Here is a 7793-nt window from a genome sequence, read left to right as displayed (position 1 = left end):
TGATTGTTCACTGTTACATTTTAGTTGAATTTAAGTGTCGGGGCATTCCGCAACCGTATGTCTATTGCGTTCCAAGACAGCCGTGCCGCAATTGGATTTTCTAAGGGTGACTTGTTAAATTGTTACACTGTAATTTAAAATCTGCTTTGAAAAGAAACATATATGTTTGTTTAGCATGTTTGTTTTGTCCATATGTGCTTGTGCTGTGTTCTCCAAGTCCAAGTGGTTTTGCCCTCCCTGGCTCAACTGTCAAACTCTGCTTTGCTGCTTTGGAGATGTGGTGCCTTACACTAGACTGACTTGGATTTATTGATGTAATGTATTTTTAAAAAGAGTATAAGATTATACCCGCGCCAGCTATTGTCTTTGTTAAAACAAAGTGTGATAAACGGGTAGAAATCTACACTATCATGGCATCATGGCAGTGTTTACTCAAACTTCTGTCTGTTGCAAGATGTTCCCGAACAGAAAAATCTGATTTAATACCATCAAGCAATTAAACATGCACTTCTATAAAAGCAAATTAAAAAAATTTACATTGATAAACTGCATAATTTAAAATGCTGTTAATCCTCGTAAAGCTATCTGATTACAAAGAGCAATAAAACACCAGTCACATACCAAATTATTCCCAATGTTAGCAGCAATTCAATTAAATCTTGAATTGCTGCTAATTACATCTGCTGTGAGGTGTGTGTCATCTGCTGATTTTTACGAGTGCTGTGCCATGTTATGCTATGGTACGTTGGTATTGAGAGAGGGGCAATGGCATTTATTAGGGGATGGAATTGCCCACCTGGGATAAGAGCAGCCGTGACATTTCAGCACTGAAGCAGGGCAATTACCCCGGGCGTCAGCAGCAACAGAGAAAGCCGTCCTTCTGTTGGAGCTCAACTCATCTAGGCTTTGATTTGTACATAGATTTCCCTGGTTGGACATTTAGAGATGAAAAAAAAACATCCGCCATTGTGATTTAGGCCAAAATAAAATGTAGTGTTTTAAAACCAGAGGTTGCAACCCAAACAAGTTTGTTTCATTTATATAAAAAACAACAACATATAAACTATTACAAGTTTTTTTTTTAACTACTAATCTTATTGTTTGGGCAGACATTGCTGGTGGAATAGAACCTTTGAGTCCAAAATTGTAGTGGTAGCCTACAGCAAAATGAATCTGCACTTAGCTTTAACTGGAAAGCTAATTGCTAACTCATTACTTTAGTTTTGTACAAGAGGTCATGTCGGAGAATAGCGCGGACACGCGCCTCACACCGCAAGGGGACGCGCGCCACACCAGAAGAAAGTTAGAGAAAGAAAAATAGACATATAGGTGTCCGGAGAATAATTAGTTGAGCTTATGTGTGTGCATCTTTGAGAACTGTAAGTCTTATAACTTATGTTGTCAGTAAATTTAAGCCTGTTGTTGTGGTCTATAGTTCTTGCACATTTAAAGTAAGTTTGTGTTCTTCACCTGTTAGCTTGGTTGCACGTTGCATCAAAAGAGAGAAGTTGTCTCCGTCTGTGTTTTAACAGACACAGCTGGGGCAAGTTGGAAACCAGAATCAACTTTAATTACAGTCCTAATCTAGTCCTCACTGACAAGTTTCAAATAATTTCACTGGAGTTACCGTTATTATTGTTTGTGTCATCAATCCCATATTCAATCTGATAGGATGGGACAATTCTGTACGTTGCACTTGACGCACATAGTAGTATGGACGGTAACATGTTTGAAAATGAAGAAATCAGAGATCCCAGAGAGTCAGCAGACAAGCAGCAAGACATTCCTGATCATTCTCGGCTTTGTCTGAGAGAAACGTTAGAGCTAGTAGGCATCAAGAATGAATCCTGGTGAATGTGCTACATAACTCTAAAAGTATGAGAACTTCTTAATTAATGTCTGTTTAGTAATTCATATTTAATCCTTTATTTTCTTTCCAGAAGCCATATTTGAGCACACACACAAACATGTAAATTCCTTTAAATATTGGGGTAGATAAAAAAAAAAAAACTGGATCTGTGAATTCACACAGAATCACAACTGAATTCATATCTTGCTACTCAGTCAGAATCGTATTAACCTGGAGTCCCAGTCTCTGTCACAATAATCATATATGGGATGTTTTAGGCATATTAGCAGAAATCCATTTAAAATAGAGCCAATGGCGTATAAAGAGCATTTTTTCATGTCCATTGAAGTTTCTCAGCTTGCACTCTAGTAACATAAGTGTAGTCCAGGGAGCTTTGTGTAAAAAATGGTTGTCATTCAGAAGGCTACTTTTACTTTTATACTTTAAGTAAAATTTCCCAGTCTGTACTTTGTTACTTTTTTAACACAAGTGTCTGTACTTCTACTTAAGTATGGGAAGTAAGTACTTTTGCCATCTCTGATGGTCGTACATTGATAAATGCAGCGGCTGGAAACAATCGCAATTTAAATGTCGTTCCCCAATATATCGGTTTGAGGCCTTACCCCAACAACCAACTAAGAAGCAAAACCTTTCAGAGGTGGAGACTGAAACACTGAAATATCAGGTTCATTTGCACTAACGTGTGTACTGTTTGGCAGCCTATAAACCAGAATTGTCGGCTGTAGAAAGAATGGAAAGAGCTGAATAGAAAAGAGATCACTATTGCGGTCAACAGTGTTGCTATAGTCAATCGGACTCCAGCTGAAGTTTTATTTAATTTCTATGTCCTTGACATATTTATGCTATAATCCTAATAGCAATATACAGGCTTGTATTGTATTTCTTTGGCCTACATGTAGGTGAAACTATATTTAAATAAACACAGTGGCAGAGTTTATGCAGTGTTTTATTATTTTTCATGAGTCAGAGCCAGGCTTACGTAAGCTGTGGGGGAGAGCATGCGTCCTCCAAAACAAGCCGAAATATGTTGGTCAATGGCACAAAGAAATCCTTCACTTGTGGACATTAAAAAACTTTAAAAGACAAACAAAAACCTGAAGAATAAATAAAAATGTTTCCTGTATTGAATATCATTGCCAAACATGACACTATACCTTTTAAAAGCAAGGAATAATATCCTGTCTCCTTTGTGTGGCTCCCAGTTGGGGTTGTGCTGGACACTACTCTCTGGGCATCGGGTCACTGGCTCCATCACTACATTTGTGGCACCCTGTTTTCCCGCGCAATGTTGTGCAGAACCCCACAGGCTAAAACAATGTTGCAGACTTTTTCTGGCGTGTGTAGTAGGGGCCCCCCACTGATGCAAGGCAGAGCCAACTGCCCTTAATCAATCCAATAGAGTGCTCCACTGTGGCCCGTGTGTGTACGTGTGCACTGTTGTACCGGCGCATGGAGTTCTTCTAAAAAGGCCATGTCTGCCATTGCCGATAAGTGATCAACTGATGACTTCTCCTGTTAAACTAATTACATGCTGCATTGCAAGTCCATCCTGACTCTAAAACTTGCATACACAAGTTCAGACCAGACGTACGATTTTAATGGCAGCCTATGCTCTCATTCTAATTGAGAAATGACAATTTCATCGTTCATTGCAAAGTTTTAATGTAAACATCGTCAACTGCCAATTTAGGGGACATCGCCCAACCCCTAATGCCCTACATGTCAGTAAATTATTTGAATAAAGAGTGTACACTGCAGTCCAAAGGCTTACAAACTAGCTTCATGTCCAAAAGCCATACAGCAGATAATTTGGAAGAAGCACTGTGCAAGATGAATTAACTAATTCATTATTGAATCAATGAATGAAATAATAACTGGAAACTACAGGAGAAAACAAATTGCCTGTATAACTACCGACAATGGGGCGAATATTGTTGCAGCCATCCGGCAGTTGGCCATGGTTAAGTTGCTTTTGGCACAACTTGAACCTGGCTATAAACGACAGAGGGCAAGCTCAGACCAACCTTTCGGGGTTTGCCGGGTAGTCAACACTGCGTTTTCGCACAGCAGGCTAAGGCATCGTAAGGTGCAGAAAGCACAAGTGGAAATGAAACTCCCTGAGCACTCACGGTAATTTTTAAAACAGTTATCTAACAACAAACTACTTACTGTTTAAATTATTTAATATGTATTTTATTATTTAATGTTACCTGCATCTTTGCAAATGAACACACTCTGCCTACAGAGAAAGTTTGTGAGACACAACATGAATAATTTGACTGAAAAACTAGACCTTTATAGGTGATTAATTGCATCCTATGGAGCCTATGTATGTAAAGCCTACAATTGCAGTTTAGGCTATGGGGTTAATTATCTAGACAAAAACTTAGAGCCAGTCATTAATAGCCCATGGCTGAATGTGTCTTTACTGACAGGACTGTGTGACATGATGGGGCTCAAAACAGCAAATGGTGGCGAGAATGCTGGAGCAGAAGCAGGCCATCAAATGTGTGTTTGCCCAAGACAAAAGAAGCCTGCCACTCCCCCAGCTGACATGGCAAGACATAAGTGTTCTGGAATCTGTGAACAATTTCGCTGTAGCCAGTAGTGGACCTTACAGACATTCTCTCTGGAGAAAACTATGCAACGGTGTCCTCACAATTGCCCATGTTGGGCCATTTAGAAAGTGTGCTGAGGAGTCAGATGATGCTTCCAAACTGACAGCCAACCTGAAGCATGTCATCCTGGAGCAGAAGGCAGATATGAAGCAACACCGCTCGACCCCAGGTACCGAGGGGACCGTATGAAACCTCCTAAACTTTATTCCACAAAATCTGAAATGATGGAAGAGATTTTGACAGAGATTGTAACAGAGATTGTCACTCTGTTGCTTCTAAGTCCAACACCAGGTCCCTCACATGCTGGAGAAGAGGGAGAGGAACCAGATGCCGGTGCTGCCACCATGCCTAAGAAAGAAAGAAAGGTGGTCTTTGGGCAGCCTTCTTGGGAAGAGAGCAGGCACAACAGCCACGCTCACTAATGAGCCAAAGGTTGAGTCAGAAATGACCATGTACCTGCAGGAAATGGCCATTGATGGGGAAGCGGACCCACTGACTTGGTTGAAAATGAACGAAAAAAGGTTTCCGTTCATGACTAGATTAGCACGGAAATATCTGTGCATTTGTGCTATTGGTACTCCATCAGAGTGGGTGCTCAGCACAGTGGGTAGTGTAGTTATTTCAATGTGCAGCTTATTAAAACCAGAGAAAGTAAATTTGTTGGTATTTCTGGCCAGAAACATTGAAATTTAAACATGGTCTATGGTGAAAGATATTTGAGTTCTTTATGCACTTTTCACAATCTGTTATGGAGCAATTCAATTTTGTTTTTTAAACCTTTATTCATGTAGCATATGACCACTTTAAAATATTTCAATATCCTATTTTGTAGCCAATGCTTTGCATGGCAAAAAGTTAATTGTGCTGCTACTTATAAGTAAAATGGAAATCTGAGTTTTGGTCTGAATGTTGTCCCGTTTTCTTGTTCTTGATTTGTTGTTCTTCTGTGTTTTAATAAATGTGTGTTATCAGAATCACCTTCATTCTTTCATTTGATTTGACAATATGGCCAAGGCAAATTGTCTATAAAAGGATTAACCAGACAAAAGTTATTTGACGTTCGCTGAAGTCTGGGCTTATTTTAAACCAAGCCACTTCATTGTAGTAGCCAGAGAAGAGAAAAATTCCCGTCCTGTTAAAAAAATTAAAGTTGTAATTGAAAGTTCAAATTGAAGTGGTGATGAAATGATAGCGGTGTTATATAAAAACAGACCTTTGAAAAAAAAATGTTTTAAAGTAACAGATTTTGTAGTGAAATAAAAATGAGCTGAAAGTAACTATCATTTGGAAAAAAGCAGAATTAAACAACATTTATTAATATTGAATTATTGGATTTTGTTTTGCAGTTTCATGTTCATGAAAACCTCATTGTCTCGCACGATAGATTTCTGAATGCAAATTCACACTTTAATTTGAACTTTTAAAGGACTAACTTCAACAAATGATCACAGTTTTAATAATTAGTTGTTAGTGCTTTTGTTTTGCCTTTAGAAAAATTAAAAGGGTTCTGTCTAAATCTGCAAAGTTGTTTATATTATTGGTGTGCCTGTGGAAAAATTAATTTAACCCTCATGTTGTCCTTGGGTCAAATTGACCCGTTTTCCTACATTAGTGTTCTTTTTAACTACCCAAAATGACATGATTGATTCCACACAACGTTCATTGGCAAGTACAAATCTCTACTTTCATTAATTTTGGGGTGTCTTATTCAATTTTAGAGCATTTGAAAAAGAAATTGATAGTAGTGAGTAAACATAATTATATTATTAATTATAAACATATTCCAGTCTGTGATTATCCATCAACATACACTCCTTTAATTTTAGTCGAAATAATTCCTAATTTCTGCTTTTCTAACTCAAACATTAAGTATGATTTTCTATAAATTAGGTTTATTGACCATAAATTCCAAAAATAACTGTGAAACTAAAGTTAATGAGTTAGTGTTACGTAGTGTTAAACGTTGAAAAAAGTGACAAACATTGAAAAAAGGGACAAAAACGTAAGAAAAAGTTTAAAACATCGACAAAATTGTTGATTTTCAATTTTGACGGGAAGACAACACAAGGGTTAAAAAACATAAGGGGAATAAAAGCCAGTGTATTCAAGCCATACTTGATTATCTCTTGATAAGGAGCAAGCTGCAAACTATTGATCCTCTTAACTGTGATAACATCAGGGTTGAAAAGTCATCTGGTGAAAATGGATAATTTCCTCTAACTACATTTCTTCTGTTTCATTAGATTACAAAAATCGGTTTCATTGATAACTACATGTAACTTAGATCAGTCTTTTGCAGTCTTTGCAACATGTGATGTATACAGTACATGCTACAGCTGTGCAAGAAACAAGATCAAAATGACAACCTTGGATTTCTTGCAACCTTTTCCAAGAAGTCACGAATAAAAACCTCCACTAATCACAGCGCTGTATTTCAATTAGCCCCATACTGCCCCTCTCCTTTTCCCAGAATGCCACTACCTGAAGGTCATGGCAGCCTTTTAGTGTTGCATGCTGTCTAGTACTTTTAGTGGTTGACCTTTTGCTGTGTGTCGCTTTACAGGATAACACCAATCACCATGCAAGGATTTGATTGCATGCAGGGTTACATCATGAAGTCCCGGTACATGTTTTGTACAGTATATAAGTCATGCAGTTTGTGGTCATTGTTGAGATGTCATCCTGTGTGTTGTGTTGAAAAAGACAGAGAATGACAGACTAGAAAGAAAGAGTTGTTAGTATGCTATGGTGGAGGGAGTGTTCAAATCCTTTACTTAAGCAAAAGTACTAATACCACACCGTAGAAAATACACTGTTACAAGTAAAAGCTATAATTCTTCAAAGAGATTTCAATAAAGGTTAAATAAATAAAAATAAAACAAATAAATAATTACTAAGTTTAAAAAACTATGTAAGTATCATCAGGAAAATATACTCAAAGTATTAAAAGTAAAAGTATACATTTTAGAAACTGGAAATGACAAAACAGTTATGTCAATCAACTAAGTGTTTAATCAGCTAATTATTTCAGCTTTACTTATAGGCCTGTATATTGTTGGGCAGTCTATCATAAAACCTTGTATTTTATAAACTACATGTGTTTTGTGTGTAAAAATCTTAATTTGTAAAGTAACTAATAAAGCTCTCAGATTAATAAAGTGCAGTAAAAAGTACAATATTTCTAAATGAAATGTAGAGGAGTAGAAGTAGAAAGTGGCATGAAAAGAAAAGAATCAAGTAAAGTACAAATACCTCAAATATGGTTGTTTACCAGCTTCCCACCCACCTGAAATTCTACAGTGTTT

This window comes from Etheostoma spectabile, chromosome 20, assembly GCF_008692095.1.
Source record: "Etheostoma spectabile isolate EspeVRDwgs_2016 chromosome 20, UIUC_Espe_1.0, whole genome shotgun sequence".
Classification (NCBI taxonomy): domain Eukaryota; kingdom Metazoa; phylum Chordata; class Actinopteri; order Perciformes; family Percidae; genus Etheostoma; species Etheostoma spectabile.
Note: the sequence above shows the minus strand (reverse complement) of the source record.